The 18,392-nt window shown below is 31.0% G+C and overlaps 1 long non-coding RNA gene across 1 annotated transcript; it reads right to left on the bottom strand.

Annotated features, from left to right (window-relative positions):
• Positions 1-4,496: 4,496 nt before the first annotated feature.
• LOC134711258 (uncharacterized) lies at positions 4,497-13,072 on the bottom strand. The gene is made up of 3 exons (XR_010106160.1): positions 12,807-13,072; positions 6,262-6,505; positions 4,497-4,958 (listed from the first exon to the last, which is right to left on the bottom strand). It is a non-coding gene; the product is annotated as an uncharacterized LOC134711258 (long non-coding RNA).
• Between the last annotated feature and the right edge of the window lie 5,320 nt (positions 13,073-18,392).

Raw genomic sequence — 18,392 nt, 5'->3', positions numbered from 1 at the left:
CTTGAATACCGAATGAGTTGGGAAATATATATCCCATATGCAGGTGAAGTTAGTATATAGCTACTGAGGTGGAGGAAATTGATAATTTCAAAATTAAAATCATCTTGTTTGTCATAGACTCTGGTACTTAAATGACCACTTATGTCAAGTTCGAGGTATTATCCTAAAAATTAGACAGAGAAAGACGTGTTTGTTGTTTCTATAATTTTCTAGTCCCAGGGGATATATTTATTGGAACCCAATCATAAGGTTTAGATTATTAATGGAAAGAACATCAACAATTTATCTGAATGTGAAATTAAATGATCTGGGTTTTTCGATCGTCTTGTTTTTGACAAGTGTCTGAAGGAACTCTGGCTCATTCGAAAATAAGAGGAGTCAGCAAGGAGAGTTCACACAGTTCGATCCCATAGGAATGCCGACAATTTGTTGAAAACGGCTACCTTCCAATTCAACAAATATGTTGTCAATAAGAAACTCAAGCAAACTGATCACGTGTTCCTCTGTGTAGCTTATTTTACCTGTATGTTCATTATTAACAACATTTGCTGTATGGTAGCCAGAGTAATACATTTATAACGTATGGTACCATTTTCATGTTAAAAATCATTGTAGATAAGTTCTTTTTAACGATTTCCCAATTTCACGAAAGGAATTGATAATGAAAATAACTGTAAGCTTATGCTATTGATGTTCCGAGTTTCAATTGATCCATGTGTTATAGGTTGTATTCTTAAAATTGCTGTTTGACCCTTATGTGTCATTTTTTCCTTTCTTTTTTATGGTCATCATCTCCAACTTAAAATTAATCATTGGAAATATTAGTTTGTATATTGCACAAAAAAACATTGATAATAGTTTGAAAATGAAGTATCATATAATTCTAACTAACTTCGAAATTACAGATTACATAACTGTTGAATAAACTTCATTTAAATGACAAAACTCTGCTTAATAGATAAGATTTATGAAATATAATGCTTATACCTGACAAAAGTTTTTATCATTGTGGATGTTTAAGTCAGATTGAATGGATATCAGCACCGATGATGCTTTTACTCTTATTTAATGAGGATACAACATTCTAACAGACGCCAGTTTCGTTTTAAACGTAAAATAACAAAAATATCGAACTCCAACGAAAATTCGAAACGGCAAATTGGAAAGTTCTTTATCAAAATGCAAATTCAAAAGCTCAAACACACTCCAAACAAATAAAAAAGTAAATGTCATATTCCTGTCTTGTACAGGCATTTTCTTATGTAGAAAATGGTGGATTAAACCTGGTTATATAGCTAGCTAAACCTCTCACTTGTAAAACGAGTTGCATAGTATTCAATTGGTTTGACAACAATGTGTGAGTAAATCAATCAGATATAGTATGTAAATGTTCAAAATATGGGTACATCAGTCAATATTGTGTTATAGTCTTAATCACTATAAAACAGAACTATTTCTACAAAGAAAAACAAAACCGCATATTGACACAACAGAAGTATAAGAAACAGAAGAAGTTTAAAAATAAACAAAGACAAATAAAAAGAACACTATTACACATAGTTTGATTATAAAAAACGTCAGTACATAGAATCTATACTGCAAGACCATCATGTATTATTTGTGAAGTTGAAACGGAATGTTTATCAAAAAGTTCTTGGTATCTTCCGATGAACTTTTTGTGAAAAACGCCGAGATTTGTTTTTACAATACCCTGGTTCATCAACTTTCGGATCAGATACTGTCGACTTTTTATAAAGTCTTAGTAGCAGCTGCAAGCGATAAAAAATCAAACGATTTTGTAAACGTATATCCAATTTGCAGGTGAAGTTGGTATGCTACTGCTAAGTTTGGGGAAATTGATAATTACAAAATTAAAGTCATCCTGTTTGACAAGGACTGAGGACAAGGACTCTAGTCCTGAGATGACTGCTTATGCCAAATTCGAGTTACACATAAAAAGTGATGCAAAGGGAGCCGAGAATGTTATTTCTGTATTTGTTTAGTTCTGGAGGATATATTAAAGAAAACCATTAAGAAAAGTTTGGATCTTTTATGGAAAAAACATCATCAATTATCTGGATGTGAAATTAAATAATTTGGCTTCTTTCATCTTCTTGTTTTTCACACGTGTCTGCCCGGACTCCGTCTTATATGCAATTAAGGAGATGCAAGCAAGCTGAGGCGCAAAGTTCTTTCGCATAGAAAGGACGATAATTTGTTAAAAAAAGTCAATCTCCAAATTCAACAAATAGGGTGTTGATAAAAATATTTCTTTACTGATCACTTGTTCCTCTGTGTAGCAGGTGTTACCCTTTTTATTTCATTATTGACAGAATTTTCAAAGGCTAGTGTATGTTTCTTTTTCTTTTTCTTTAACTTTGACTTTATTTTTTCCATAGAGATGCAATCAAAATGACTTGCTTTAACAACAACAAAGTAATGTACCTTATTTTCACTAGTCATAATTGATCGATTATATATATAAATCAAATATCTGAACATACTATTCAGGACAAGAATGTTGTATTCAGTTGTGCATTAAAGACTATCTGTTCAATTACGTATTTATATATTCCGCCGTTGTGAAATTCTTATATGGTCATTTTTTTGTATTCTTGTCTTTTATTTATGCTTTTGTGTTTTGTCTCTATGTATTTTTGGTTTTCTTGTTGACATATTTGTTTGGTTTCTTTTTTTAAGTGATTAAGATTATAACACAAAATTGACCTATTTTTGACATTTCTATCTATTATTTCGTTTGTTTTGCTCACACTGGTTGTCAATATAATGAAATTGTATTCGACTGTCATATAAGTGAGAGGTTTCGCTTACAATAAAACCAGGTTTAATCCACCGTTATTTACATGTGAAAATTCCTGTACCAAGTCAGGTATATGACAGTTATTATCCATTCATTTTACGTGTTTGAGCTTTTGATTTTGCATTTTGGTAAGGGATTTTTCTGTTCTCGATGTTTCTCGGAGTTCTTTTTTTGTGTGTTATTTTACTGTATATTTATAGCGAAACCTCTGACATCGGACACACATTATGGTATTTTTATCTACTGAAGAAAAACAAAATGATTTTCTATAAAAAAACAAAAAATGCAGAACTGCAACCACATGCAAAAAATATCTTATTTGTTATTATAACCGATTGTGACATTTTGAATGAGTGTGGATTTACATTGTGGTGGATGCATGTATACAAAGTAACAATTATTGTCTTTTAAATCGACTTTTGAAATTTGAACATCGGTAAACTACTTTTGCCTTATTTTATCCTCGAAACCGCAAACTTTAAGCTTTTGTTAGATATTCATCTCATGTGTTGTTAATTAGGTACATACATAATATATTTGTTGCAGGCAGAAAACAGCAATTGTGATAATATACGATATCACACAATATCAAAATAATATGTTATCATATTGTTCTATATTGCAATCAATTATTCTTCGGTACAAAAGTGGTACAGATTGATGAATATGATCTGCTTATAAACGGTAAACTGATCATATTTCATAGCACTAACTAAACTGGGCGTTTTTCATTGAACCATCAATCTCAAAAGCATTTCCATGGAAGAGGATAACTATAAATCATGTTCAAGGCATCATTTTATACAGACCAAGGTCATTGTACAACTCTCTTTAAAATCCCTGAATATCGTTTCAAATTGAACTGCATGGATTTTTCTAGTGCAACTATAAATATGATATTTTGTTTCTGAATGTAATAACAGCAGCTTAGTAACTAAATATCGCGTGAATACAGAATCATATGTCCCAAGATATTATATTTTAATCAGTTAAGGTGGTACCTAACACTACAGGGAGATAACTCTGTAAAATCAGCTAAACGTTTTAGTTACGTTGTGTTGTTAAGGGAATATTAAGCTTCTCAATGATCAAAATAAATGTTTGTCAAACATCTATATAACCAGTGTAATTTTTCTAATAAAACAGTCGGTTCAATTTTTTTGAATTTTTTATATTTTTGTTAAAGGGTCAAAATAAATACTTTGTCAAAATTTTAAGAAAATTAAACGAGCCAAATAAATTTTAGTTTAAGTGTTGGGTACCACCTTAAATGATAAGCATTAAAGATTTACTTTAGCCTAATGCTAACCAAAGTCCATTCAAGTTCAGAGAATTTATCAGTTAACTCAGCTTTAGAAAAGGAAATTCTTATCTACAATTACGTATATAAAGGCGTGGTTATACAACGGTCAGTGAAAAAAATGTTTTTAACAATATTTAAAAAAAACCCTTGAAAAACAGTGTCAACGTGCAGCTTGTATGCATCAAAAACGAATGGACAAGAACTGACGTGTTCCTGACTTGGTACAGGCATTTTCAAATGATAATATAAACTTCTTAAATCTAAACATTAAAGAATCTTTCATCTTTATCAAAATAATAAGTATGTAAGATTGAAAAACTTTATTTACCTTTTTTTTTTTTATAAAAATACTTTTTTCTTTCAGTATACATATAGATATGCTTTTTTCTTTCAATACACATATAGATATAATTTTCATATTTGTATGATTTTTTTTTATTTTGTAAAATTCAATAGAATAAGCAAATATTTACTTTTTGGTCGAGTTGTTGTCTCTTTGACATATGTCCCATTCACATTCTTAATTTTACTACATTACATTTTGGACAAAATGCAAAAGATTATTTAAATTGACAATCACAGTAAAAGGCTGTAACAACTTTCGACAAATTCCCTCTGGTTGTTCTGTTGTCGTCTTGTAATTTTAGATATTTTCTGATGGCTGATATGGCGGTGGATAGTCTTGGTGACTATTATATTTAATTCCACATAGGTCTTCTCCATTTATACTTCCTTTATACCCATGGTTTATAGAAGCGTAACAAGGTGGCAGCGCAGGAACAACGCTAGTGTCTTTACTAACGTTGACTTTAGTTGAACATTCTTTCATTGTGCCTGGAAAACATTTACATACTTAATAATAGGTACTTTATCTGATACATTTTTGATATTTAATAGTTCGGCAAAGTTAACCGATAATCAAAAACAAAAAATGATTTTTATTTCTTCTTTCCCCATTCACTAGAGAATACTTCAATGTCGGATGTTTATCAAGAAAAGAAAATGCAAACGTTTGTAAAAAGAAATACAAATTCATTTTAAACATTCAGTTCAACTGCATCATCCATCCCTGTCCCTAGCCTTCGACGCACGTGTGTCTAAGGCCAATATATGTTTTGGATTCATGCTATTATTAATTTCATTACAAAACAGTGGTCATAAATCTCACATTATGTTTTATCTTTTGATATAATGCTGATTATGATCATATGCACAATTTAAAAAAACCTTAAGTAGACCATACTTTTTGCACTGTAAGATTACCTAATATTCCCTGCAGTTATTTGTCTATGTTACGAATCATGGTCTAGTTTGTATCCTCAATTGATTTGACTTTACTCGATCATAGTGTTATTGTAAATTGATTTCTCTAATTCTTAACCGATTTATCCTTTTCCTGACTTTATAATTATTTTTATCTAATCAAATGTGTATAGTCGCAGTCAGCTGATTTCGTAGCGATTATCGTAAAATATTATCTAAAGTATCAATCGCGTTCACTCGAGATATAGTTTTTCATATTCCAATCATAAATCGTCAAAAGAAAAACCAATACTGACCTACCTTTTAAGTGATCACTTTTGGAGTTTCCTGTAATGTTCTTTTCATTGATGTGATAAAGGTTCCCGCGCTTTATGCAAATTTTATGAAATTGAACTACACGGAAACACTTCCGGTAAAAACAATGGCGGATTATTCCATTCAAAAACATCTATATCACGAGTGAACGTAGTTGAACGTTTATAATTTTTTTTTACCGATAACCGCTACGAATTTCAGCTGACGGCGACTATAGTTAATTTGATATAAGTTTTTTTATACAAGATTGGATTATGACGACAAATCTTTCTTGATGATCTCAGAAATTATTTGTGTGACGTCATGTAATGAGGCGTTCATGTCTGATGACATCACATAGAAAGAAAACATTTTTTTGCAGATCTTACGAACAGACGAATAAGGTTAGTCTGTAGTTTGTTTTAGCATCATCAGATAAACAGATGACTCTATAAGATATCGTGCAATGCGATATATGTCCAACTTCGACAGTTATATTTAACTGTATTGAGTAGATAAATATCGTTTCCGCTCAATGAAGCGGTAGAATCTATATTTGTATATTCAAAGTTGTACGTACATGTTTCAATAATCATGCTGGTGTTAATGTCTCCTTGTGATATGATTTCTCCAGGCGATCCCTTCTGTCGTTTACAGCAAAGAATAGTAATAATAAGGACAGATACAAAAATTGCCAACGCTACAGATATTCCAAGAAAAGGTCCAAAATATTTACAACATATTGTGTCTTTCTGTTCATCACAGCAACCATACGGACAGTAGTCATAGTAAGAAGACATGTCATAACACATTGTTTGCTATTCCTATAAAGAAAAGAAAAATAATGACAGATTTCTTTGTCAATGAATCAGAAACCTGAAATATACTCTTATTAAGATAGAGTGTTATGGGATAAGTTAAACCAACCAACGAGAGCCGATCACTTTAAAACTGAAAAACGTAAGATGGTTTCTAATAGTTAATTATTAAGTGTTGGTACCCTAGACTTTCAATTGACAAATTCTTTTGGACACAAATAAAAAAAATCCCCAAAAAAACTATGTACACTTTTATTCAAAGTGCTTTATCTTCGATTTTCGGTTGACTACTGTCATCTAAATAGACAACTTTCGAGTTCCATGTATTTCGTCAATAAACTTAAAATAATTTGAATCTATATTGCATGGCTTATTCAGCACATTAAATTGCTATATTTGACAATCAGCAATGACGTCATTTATAGAGTATTGTGGTAATAAAGAACCTAAAGAACAAACATTAATTCTATTGTATCTGAATAATTTTGATCATAAAGAAAGACTTTGCTTTAATTGTGCAAGGATATATGCGTTCCTCTCCGTCTAGTAAATGGCGTCACAAAGGCGCACATAATTGACGACTTTTTTTCAGGTTTAGGTCTTGGTAGGGTTCGTGTTGTTCTATATTGTCTGTCTGTCAGCATGTTTTTGTTTTTTTAGTCATGGTGTTGTCATTTTGTTTTCGACTCGTGAGTTTGAATGTCGATTTTGGTATCTTTTGCCTCTCTTTTCTTAAATAAATGTTCATTTAGAAATTTAACAACACAGTCTCTAAGAGAGTAGATGTCAAGTTATTAAAATTATCAATACAACAACAAAAGAAATAAGTATTCTTCACAATCTTTTTAAAATCATAACCTGCTTTCTTATGTGAATGTTATACAGTTAAATCTACTTCAGGTTTTTAATTTCGGCCTTTAAGTTAGGTATTGTTATTTATTTTTGTATATACTGACTTAATAACAATAATCAGACTTGAAAACAATAAAAAGTAACGCTTTTTCTAGTCAATATAAGTAAGATTGGACCTCCTTAGCTATTAAGGTATATTTTCAACAACAAAAAACAGTAAACAGCTTCAGCAAGTTAGTAATATTTCATTAATTATCTAAGCTTTCGGGAACTATATGTTTTTATCTCACACGTTCAGTATTTCCCTGTAACTCATTTTAGAAAAAAATATTGATTAATGCTTAATATAAGAGCGACAGGAATTTCTTTATTAATTAGATATATTGTATCATATGAGACAATCATTAAAATAAATACCCTATATACAGTTTAGTTATGATTGCTTCTTTGTCTTTCCAGAAAAAAATATCTAGAAATGGCTGTTCTCGTTTCATCCCTGTGTAGTCTGCACATTTGATTAATTCAATGTGTATATTTAAACTAAAAGCAGGGTAAAGAATCAGTCCTGTTGTTATTTTTTTTGTTATTTTTAAGGGTTACAGCTATATTTATTGTTCTGTTTATTTTTCAGTTTGAGTTTTACGATCAGTTAGTAAGTTTAGATTCTCTACTACAACAAATGAAGTCTAGATGTAATTTTTCAGTTTGAGTTTTACGATCAGTTAGTAAGTTAAGATGCTCTACTAAATTGGGCAGTGCATTTTTTTCAGAACAAGTTGAACGATAAAAAAGAATTTCAAAATCTATACAAATCGATGAACACAATTCAATTCTATCATGTGTAGGAGTTTCACCTTACATTGACCAGAATGAGCTGGACATCATGGCATCCAGTCCGATATTGATATAATTGTTCAATGAAACTGTCAAAATTTTTCAAAACTCTCTTTAAAGAAAATATGGTTCATGATTTAAGGAAAGTCGAATTTGTAATTTTTGGTCCTTAACTTATGCTCTTCTGACTTATAGTACATATATTAATTTTGAACTCTTGATTTTTTTTAAAATGTCAAAGTTATATAGTAGTGAACTTCTCCTACAATTTATTATGCAATAATACCTTACATGAAATTTTGTAACATTACTTACTTACTACTTACTTACTTATAAGATTATAACAGTACGTATAATATAAGGAGCAATTACAGTGGTATTATTAGAAAAAAGGTAAATCACAAAAATACTGAACTTAGAGGAAAATCAATTCGGAAAGTCCATAATCACATGGCAAAAGCAAATAACAAAACGTATCATAAGAGTTATCCCTAGCGAGCAATGAGACACTGGAATATAACTAGTGTGGTAATCAGCCTTGACGGATGTCATATCAAAGAATTAGAAGTCGTCTCTACACTGTTTTTGAAAATTCATTTACACTCTTATTATCTAAAGACAAAAGATTCGGTGGTAATTTGTTTTGTAGTTTAAAAACAAAACCTTGAAGAAACCCGCAGGTGAATGAGCTTGTAATTGGATCAACCTTAAAACAACGTTGATGTGCGTATTGGGAGACTTTAAGGAGATATGGCATGATTGCCCATAAACTAATTAGCAATCAGGTAATGTAGCAGTATGGCCTTCAACAGTGAACAAAACCCATACCAAATAATCAACTTTATAAGGCATCAATATGACAAATTGTAAAAACATTCTTACAAAACATACTAATGAACTGATTTTTCATATTGAATACGAGACAAAGAAGTAGTACAAATATAAAACTAAACATAACATAACCACTGAGTTACAGGCCCTTCCATTATAACAAGTACGTATACACTGTAACTGTCAAACCAATTTTTGTATATGATTTACATTATTTAGTAATTGTTCTATCACCAGATCAGTAGTCAGCACTTTGGTGTTGACATAAATATGAATTATTAGGTATTTTTTTTATACAAATTAGTTGTTTGCAAAAGTATGAATTATTCGAAATACTAAGATTTTTTTTTAGCCCGGGCAAAGATTACATTAGTTGTATTTGGCACATGTTTTTTGGAGTTTTGGGTCCTCAATGTTTTCCAACTTAATACTGTTTAAGCTCTCTGGCTACTTAATCTGAGCGTCACTGATGAGTCTTATGTAGACGAAACGCGCGATCGGCGTATCAAAAAATAAGCCTGGTATCTTTATTAACTCAGTAATGTTTCGGTAACGAACTCGCTGACATAATAATGTTCCAGTTTTACATAGATTACGTTAAACGAGATCTTAATATCTTGAAATCTTGACTGTAATTTCAGAGCGCGAACGAATTATGACATATACAAATCGTAAGCAGTTTGTAAAGAAATATAGCCATCAAAGAAAAATCTATTTTTATCGTACAGTTTTTAGCTTACCGTGTGAGTGAAATCAAAATATCAAAATCTAGAGAGGGACAATTATTCTAACACTTATTTGATTAAATGTTCCCTTATGTAAATATCCACGATATAATTAGAGAATGATAGTCCATGAAACAGAAAAAAAACCAAACATCAATGTTACGTTTAGTGTCATTATATATATCACTTAAATAGAACTTAGACGGATCATTACTGAATTTGGACACACACTGTAATACATAACGATATAGGAACAAAAAATCTACTATTAAATAAGGCAACAGTAGTAACCCTCTGTTCGAAATTCATAAGTTGATTGAGAGAAAACAAATCCAGGATACAAACTAAAACTGAGGTAAACACATACACTTTTAGAGGAAAACAACGAAACAAGAGATACAATGAAGTGCAAAAAAAAAAATCAGAACGACAGCAGCACAAAAACGAAGTATATTCAGGAGGGTTACGCTCAGGTCATATGCATACGGAAAATATGTCGGCGAATCGCTTCCTGGAAGGAAGCAATTAAAAATAAGTAAACTTCTCCTAAATGTGTACAAATTAAAGAATTTTATTTGTACATAAGTTGTATAATGAAAACTATCCATTTAGTTATTAAAAACATATACATATTTTTTTTTTGATTTGAGGTTTCTTATGACTTTAAATATATACAGTTTATGTAGTATCGGTTAAAGTGATTTTTTCTCACAACTTGATGGGCCACCCTGCTTAATTATCTTGTCCGTGTTGTGTGTATATGCACGTTGCTGTTTAGAAATAATAAGTTGTTAATCGGACAGTTAAAATCGCCACGTTTGTATTTCAATTATATTGGGTTTTTTAGTTTCTTTTATCAAATATGTGTTTACAAAAGTATGAATTATTCGAAACATTAAGGATTTTATTTTCAGGCAAAGATTGCCTTAGTCGCATTTTACACAACTTTTGGGAATTTTTGGTCCTCAATGCTCGTCAACTTTATGATTGTTTGGGTTTCTCACTTTTTTATCTGACTAGACAGTGTTCTTAATTACCTATGTTCAACTTGGGATTATTTGCAGGAAAATACAAATACAGAAATTGAAAAATCCAGCAAACATATAAACAGTTGTTGAATTCCTTCAAACGATTTTTTGTGTGTACAAAAGCCATATACTTGCTGAATACTCGACATCGATGTAAGGATGTATTCTCTCTTCGGTTGTTTAAAGTTCTGTTATCTGTTCAGTGATATGCCAAAATATGTTAGAATCCGTAAGCACATAGATAAATCTGCGATAGAAACAATTGCAGGATTTGGCCGTTGTGTGAAATGAGAAAATCAGTCCTATTTCTTAGCTATTTTGTCATTTTCATGAAACGATTGTATAATTAAGAAAATATGTTCATCTTCACTTCTTTTGTATTTGCTTTTTTTTTATTTGCTTTAAGAAATATACAAATATAGACCTTTATTGCACTGTTCTCAATTTCCCACTGGGAGTAATGTCGTAAAGTTTGCTTTTCAGTTTCAAACTATTTAACTTTTCAAAGCACGAATTCAAAGATCAAAAAAAAAAATATAGGTCACCGTGCGTGTTTATTAATTACGAGATATAAGCCATTGAAATTTTGGCAGGAAAATATTCTCTCTTGACTTTTCATTTCTTTATCATTGACAAGTTGAAGTTCTCAAAAACTGTTAAAAAGAAGTTAAAAGGTGTTATAAAACTTTTACAGATGGCTTATCATTAAACATGTAAAAGGTTTACAAAAAGAAAAATGGGGGTCAACGGGCATATTTTTTCAAGGTATTCAAATGTATAAAATCAAAGGATTCCGAAAATCTGATAAAAAATCTAAAACATGACAAGCCAGCTCCCTTAAATAATTATTTATCAATAAAGGTTCCATGTTATGATTTTTGTGAAGTATATCAGTTCTACTGTAATTATAGCCGGAGGCCATTGTCGCCTTCTTAACAAACAGTTTTGGAGTTTCAGCGGGTAAGAATACAGCACCGTAGTTTTAAAAGTCTCTGGAAAAACACTATGACACATACTGGCCATAAAAATGCACTTCTTAATATAGTGAACTGACTTCTATAGAAAAGATCTATAACAAAAATACTGAACTCCGAAGACATTTCAAAACGGAAAGTCCCTAATCAAATGGCAAAATCAAAACCTAAAACACATCAAACAGAATAACAATTGTCATATTTCTGATTTGGTACAGGCATTTTCTAATGTAGAAAATGGTGGATTAAATCTGGTTTTATAGTAAGCTAAACCTCTCACTTGTATGACAGTCGATAGTCTCATCTTGAATTAATTTTAGCTAAACCTCTCACTTGTATGAAAGTCAATAGTCTCATCTTGAATTAATTTTAAGACTAATTAATAAACAGAAAACATTGTCTAGTCTTATTCCCCAAACCCATAACCTTTTTCGATGCAAATGAACGTTTTCTCGTAAAAACAAAAGATAACCTTCAGTAAACAATCAACATAGCATGTATGATGATTATATATTACTAGAAATAAACCAATCATAAATACCAAAATTTAATTTTTTTTTATTCATCAGTGACGGTAGAATAAAAAAAATTAAACGGCAAAATAAAGTACGAAATTGATGAGCATTGGGGACCAAAAATTCCTTAATGTTTTGCCAAATACAGCTTAGATTATCTATATAAATTCATCATAGATACCAGGATATCTATTATTGAGGCAGAAAAGCCTTTAATTTTTTACAAATTTAAAGTTTTGAAAACAGTTAATTTATGATTATGACCAATGCTAATTCATTTCGAGATAGACGTGCCGCCTACTGGGCTTGTGATACCCTCCGGGAATAAAAACTCCCAAGCATTGGCATCGCCCCAGTGGTTGTAAATAAACAAATCATAGATACCAGGATTGAAATTTTGTGTTTGCGCCAGACGCGCAACTCCGTAGAAAATACCTTCCTCGGCGATAAAAAGCTTTAATTCGAGTTCCTTTAAAAGTAACATTTATAAAGACATTTTTTTTTTAATTTTTGACTAGTTAATAGAAATGTTCAACAGTTTTACATACCTTTTTAAATATTATGTTTTGCAATTCCTGAAGCTTCCGACTGTCTGGTTTATAAGGGCGTGTCTGCCTTTCCTTGAATTAGCTATTGCACACGTGATTTGTAAAGCTTATGTGGTAATTTGATTTGTTGATATTAATTCATTGCTGATAGTCATTTTAATTTTTAGACATTTCTGTTTCTATAGTAATCATGGGAAACAATGATTTGCCATATTTTCACTTCGAATATCTTAACCAAAATAATGGGTTATAATTTAAGTAATTAGTATTTTCTTCGGTTTTATAACCCTCGGCTCTCTATAGTTTGCTAATAAGACATTTATGATATATCGACTTTTATGGATTCTTATTTTTCTGAAATAATATGCTTAATGTATATTCTAAACAATACCTGCAATTATAAATACGATAATATTTGTAAACAATATAGATTTTTGTATACACATAAACCGTTCCACATCTGCTCATTCCAATGTAACATTTCCTATACAAAAACGTTTTTTTCCATCGGGTTATAGAAACAAACAATATGTCAACACGTTTATAAAGCTTTGTAACAAATATAGATTTAATTCAAAAATGTAGCATTTCATACCCAGTAACCCATTTATCTACATAAATATTATGATTTTATGATTTTATTATGATGTTTTCTTGGGCTACATAGAATAGACATGACGGAAGATTATCTACATTGTTAAAGTTAATTATCAGCCGAATGCAATAAATCCTTGGTTTTGATTGTAATTGTATTTTACCAATTTGGTTAGAACGCGTGAGGAAAAAAAAGGGATTGACGATAAAGGCTGTAATTATTTTACGCTAGTGGTTGGGTTTGAGAACTAAAAAAAAAATTTAACCAGCAAACATTATTACGTTCCAGTCCAAGGCCAATAACCTTGTCAGCGGTTGTACTTTGTAATTACGGCGTTTATTAAAAATTGCAAATCTTTGTTAATCTCTATCGATATTTTTTCATTTAGATTTAGATTATGGAAGATTCAGATCTTGACACTGGTTTGTTGTTAAAGACCATAGGTGAGAGGCATCTTCGTGCTTTTAGAGTCTTTGAACTATTCCAAAAGTTTCAATTAACTCTTCTCCTTTGTAAAATCAAAACACAGAAAACCATTCAAATTAATGAAGTGGTTTGAGCTTCGATTTTGAAACATTATTGAAACACACAAAGTGCGTTTTTTTTCTTCACTTCCCGTCAAAAATACTCCCATATCAGTTATTTTTGTTCAATCTGGTCAAAATAACTCTAAAGCACGGCTGATCCATTATTGTCTTGCAAGACCTTTGACCTCATTAATATCCGTATATACATACATGTAAAAGTCACAAAATAGCCGAAAGGAATCTGTGATGTACCCATCCATATACAGACGTGGGAAATACAGATGTATGTAACACTCCTGAACGTGTTCATCCCTACAGCCCCGTGAAGTCAAAAACATTAATGGCAAATCAAATGCGTGGGAAATGCCCATGACTTTGTGTTTGAATGGATACCCTAAGGGAGTGTATAGTTATCTGAATAGACAAATGAACAGACACAAAGTGAAAAAGAATTGCACAATAAAAAGTATATTTTAGCTGCAGCGGTTTTAATATTTTTTTATCAAGAAAACTATCATTGTTTTAAAGTTCATATAAATGTATTTCATAATTAAAAAAAATTTGTTTTATCTGGTAATGCTTTGACGGTGTTCAATATTAATAATTAAAAAGTGGTCATTTTGTGGTTCGTATTAGACCTTTTCAACATCTCTCGACACCGACTAATGACACCTACAGTTTACAGGTAAAAAAGATGGGTCGTCTCAAAGACAAAAACCATCATGATTATCATTACGTAACATTTTGGATTGGCGGTTTTATACTGTTTTGACTATATAGTTTAAGAATATATATCAATCAAATAAATAAATAAATTTTTGCGATTTTGCTTTCTCTTTTTCTCGATTTCCCAATTTCTTGATTTCTCGATTTCCTGATTTCTCAATTTTTCGATTTCGCTTTCTCGATTTCTGGATTTCCCCGAAAACACGAAAAGGGGAAACGTCCGCATACGTCCATCATACATATGTCTCTGTCATATAATATTCTTATTTCGTATGTATTTGCACGACATTTCATGTTGAATTGATTAAACAAATATTACAATCATTCTGGATCCTAACCCATTTTCTCTTCACTTTTGTGGTAATGTGAGTCTTTCGCCAAGTAGTTGCCGGTTTTTTTTAGGTCGAAGGAAAATATCATGTTTTTTTGTGTTTTTTTTTTTTTTATCTTCTCCGCTTCAAGATATCTTGTTCGAGTCAAAGTTTTTCCTTGATGAATTTTGAAAAAAATATAATTGACCCCTCGATTCACGTAACAACATTTAAGCAGTGATTGGTGAATACAGAATTCAAGTGGAACACCAAATTGGTGAATTGAAATGATACAAAGTATTGAGTACATTATGAAGGCTTCAAAGTCCAAAACTAACAGACATGTGCCGCCCTTGTCAACCGACATAATCATTGTTTAATTAAATATCAACTACAATAAAACATGATTTGTTCTTTTCGTTTTCCAAATTCAACCAGGACAGCTAGAAGATAAACGTCTAAAAGATGAAATGTGACTTAAAGTCTATCATTTTCTTTATAATAAATTAAAAAAAAAACATGTCATTTGGACTCTGTAGGAAAGTTGTATCATTGTCAATGATTGAAAGCAATAAAATCAATAATGATCTCATTTTTTTTATTTTTGAGACGACTCTTCGCATTTTACCTGTCGTAGTCGTTCTCAACTGTAGGTGTCGAGAGATGTTGAAAAGGTCTATTACTCAGTATCAAGTTTTTTTCTGTGTTGTGTTGAATACTTTTGTTTGTCTCTTTCATCTTTTTACCTTGGAGATGTCGGTTACTTGTTTAACTTATGAGTATGAGTACCACTATGTAATCCGTGTAAACTCATCGACCTTTTAAACAAACTAATGAGAATATTAGTACCACTATGTAATCCGTGTAAACTCATCGACCTTTTAAACAAACTTATGAGTATGAGTACCACTATGTAATCCGTGTAAAATCATCGACCTTTTAAACAAACTTATGAGTATGAGTACCACTATGTAATCCGTGTAAAATCATCGACCTTTTAAACAAACTTATGAGTATGAGTATCACTATGTAATCCGTGTAAACTCATCGACCTTTTAAACAAACTTATGAGTATGAGTACCACTATGTAATCCGTGTAAACTCATCGACCTTTTAAGGCCAAGTTACAGTAAATGGCCTATGTCACAGATTTAAGTAAAATTTTGCATACAACTCTGGCTCGATGAACTCCAAATAAAAATCGAAAAAATAATGCATTTTTCTCATTTATCATTTAAAATATTACTGATTGAATTATTACAAATTTGGTGAGCATTTGTATAGAAAGCACATAAAATCGGCATAAAACCTTCTAAAATTTGACTTAAAATCGCCAAATCTCTTATTCTACTCCATAGATTTTTCTTGAAAAACTATATGTTGTTGATACATAAATTACCGTTATAATGATGTAAAATAAAGATAGGGTCACCGACTTCGTTTTTTCGGTACACAGCATTCAATGTTGTGTTCTTTGTGAAAAAGTCCTATAAAACGTCGAAATTATCGTAACGTCGCCGTGTTGCAGGCCGTAAAACGTCGATTTTTGACGTTTTTCACTACCAACAAGGTGACAAAATGATATTTAGACAACAAATGAAGTCGGTGACCCTATCTTTATTTTGCATCATTATAACGGAATTTTATGTGTCAACAACATACAGATTTTAAAGAAAAATCTATGGAGTAAAATAAAAGATTTGGCGATTTTAAGACAAATTTTGTATGTTTTTTCGTCGATTGTATGTGCTTTCTATACAAATATTCACCCATATTAAAAGAAATCAATCTGCAATATTTCAGATAATAAAAGAGATAAATGCATTATTTTTTCGATTGTCAGTTGTAGTTCACTGAGCCAAGATTGTATGCAAAATTTGAGCAAAATCTGCGACATAGCCCATTTACTGTTCCTTGACCTTAAACAAACTTATGAGTATGAGTACCACTATGTAATCCGTGTAAACTCATCGACCTTTTAAACAAACTTGCAAGTGAAGATTAGCTTACCAATGTTGAAATTAGATCTTCGACTATACTTTACATGGACACAAATATCGATCTTGTCATCAGCAGACATAACTAATTTTGTATTCTTTCCAAACGTTTTATTTTTGGAATGTAGAAATATACATCCCCGTCCATTTTGTATATAGAGATCTGTCTTTATTCATTTATTAAAAGGTTAACTTATAATTGTTTTACTGCCTGTCGATACTTTCACTTTTGGCTTTAGACAAGGCATGCCTTCTTTCACTGTCCATGGTGTTAATAGTTATCAAAGGTACCAGGATTATAATTTAATACGCCAGACGCGCGTTTCGTCTACATAAGACTCATCAGTGACGCTCAGATCAAAACAATTAAAAAGCCAAACAAATACAAAGTTGAAGAGCATTGAGGACCCAAAATTCCAAAATTCCAAAATTCCAAAAAAAATACTAAACCCCTGGGATGCGTTTTAGTTGATTTTAGTCTCTGATGCATGATTTTTCATTTTCATTGTTTTTGCTTTTAAACTAGCTTTCAGTAACTGCGAGTCCTCTCAAATTGTATTAATTCTAAATTTGACCTGTTGATTCAATTTGTAATGGTTTTTTTTTGTTATTTAATATTTACTTATTTAGCGTTATACATGCATCTTTTTCTCTTTTTGATATTAACCAGCTTCAATCGGTTAGCCGCAAAAACAGGTTCAACCCACCACTTTTTTCTTAAAATGTCCTTTACCAAGTCAGGAAAATGGCTTTTGTTATACTATAGTTCGTTTCTGTGTATTTCATTTTAGTGTTGAGTCGTAGTTCTTCTCTTATATTTGATGCGTTTCCCTCAGTTAGAGTTTGTAACCTGAATTTGGTTTTTTTTCTCAATTGATTTATGAATTTCGAACAGCGGCATACTACTGTTTCCTTTATTTAATAAATGTGTGGTATACCTATAAATTTTATCTTTCAGTGTTCTCAAAATGATTCCTTTTGTAAAATATATTTCCTTATTCCATTATTATACCTTAAAACAAAATTATTTTCATTTACCTGTGAATATTATTTAATTTTGCTGCATTTTGTTCAAGGTTATGGATGTCTTTCTGATATTGTTAAACATTTCATCCCTTATTTAATAGATTTTGTATTCACATTGTGTCAAAGATCAAATTTATTCTTTCAGTGTATGTTCACTTGTTTGTGTTAATGTCCAGTCATTTCAATGGATATTTTATAGTGTGTCTTTCTATGTTGTGATGTTATACTATTGTTTCTGGTAATTGTGGAGGTTGGTTCCTATTATACGTTTAAACCTGCTGCATTTGTGTGCACCTATCGTAAGTCAAAAACCTAGCGTTCAATGGTTGACGTTTGTGTTTTCATGTAGATTGTATCGTTGTTTTTTTCTGTTTGAATGGTTTAACACTAGTCATTGTATGGGC

Source organism: Mytilus trossulus, chromosome 1 (assembly GCF_036588685.1).
Source record: "Mytilus trossulus isolate FHL-02 chromosome 1, PNRI_Mtr1.1.1.hap1, whole genome shotgun sequence".
Taxonomy (NCBI): domain Eukaryota; kingdom Metazoa; phylum Mollusca; class Bivalvia; order Mytilida; family Mytilidae; genus Mytilus; species Mytilus trossulus.
This window is presented reverse-complemented; position numbering and strand designations above follow the sequence as displayed.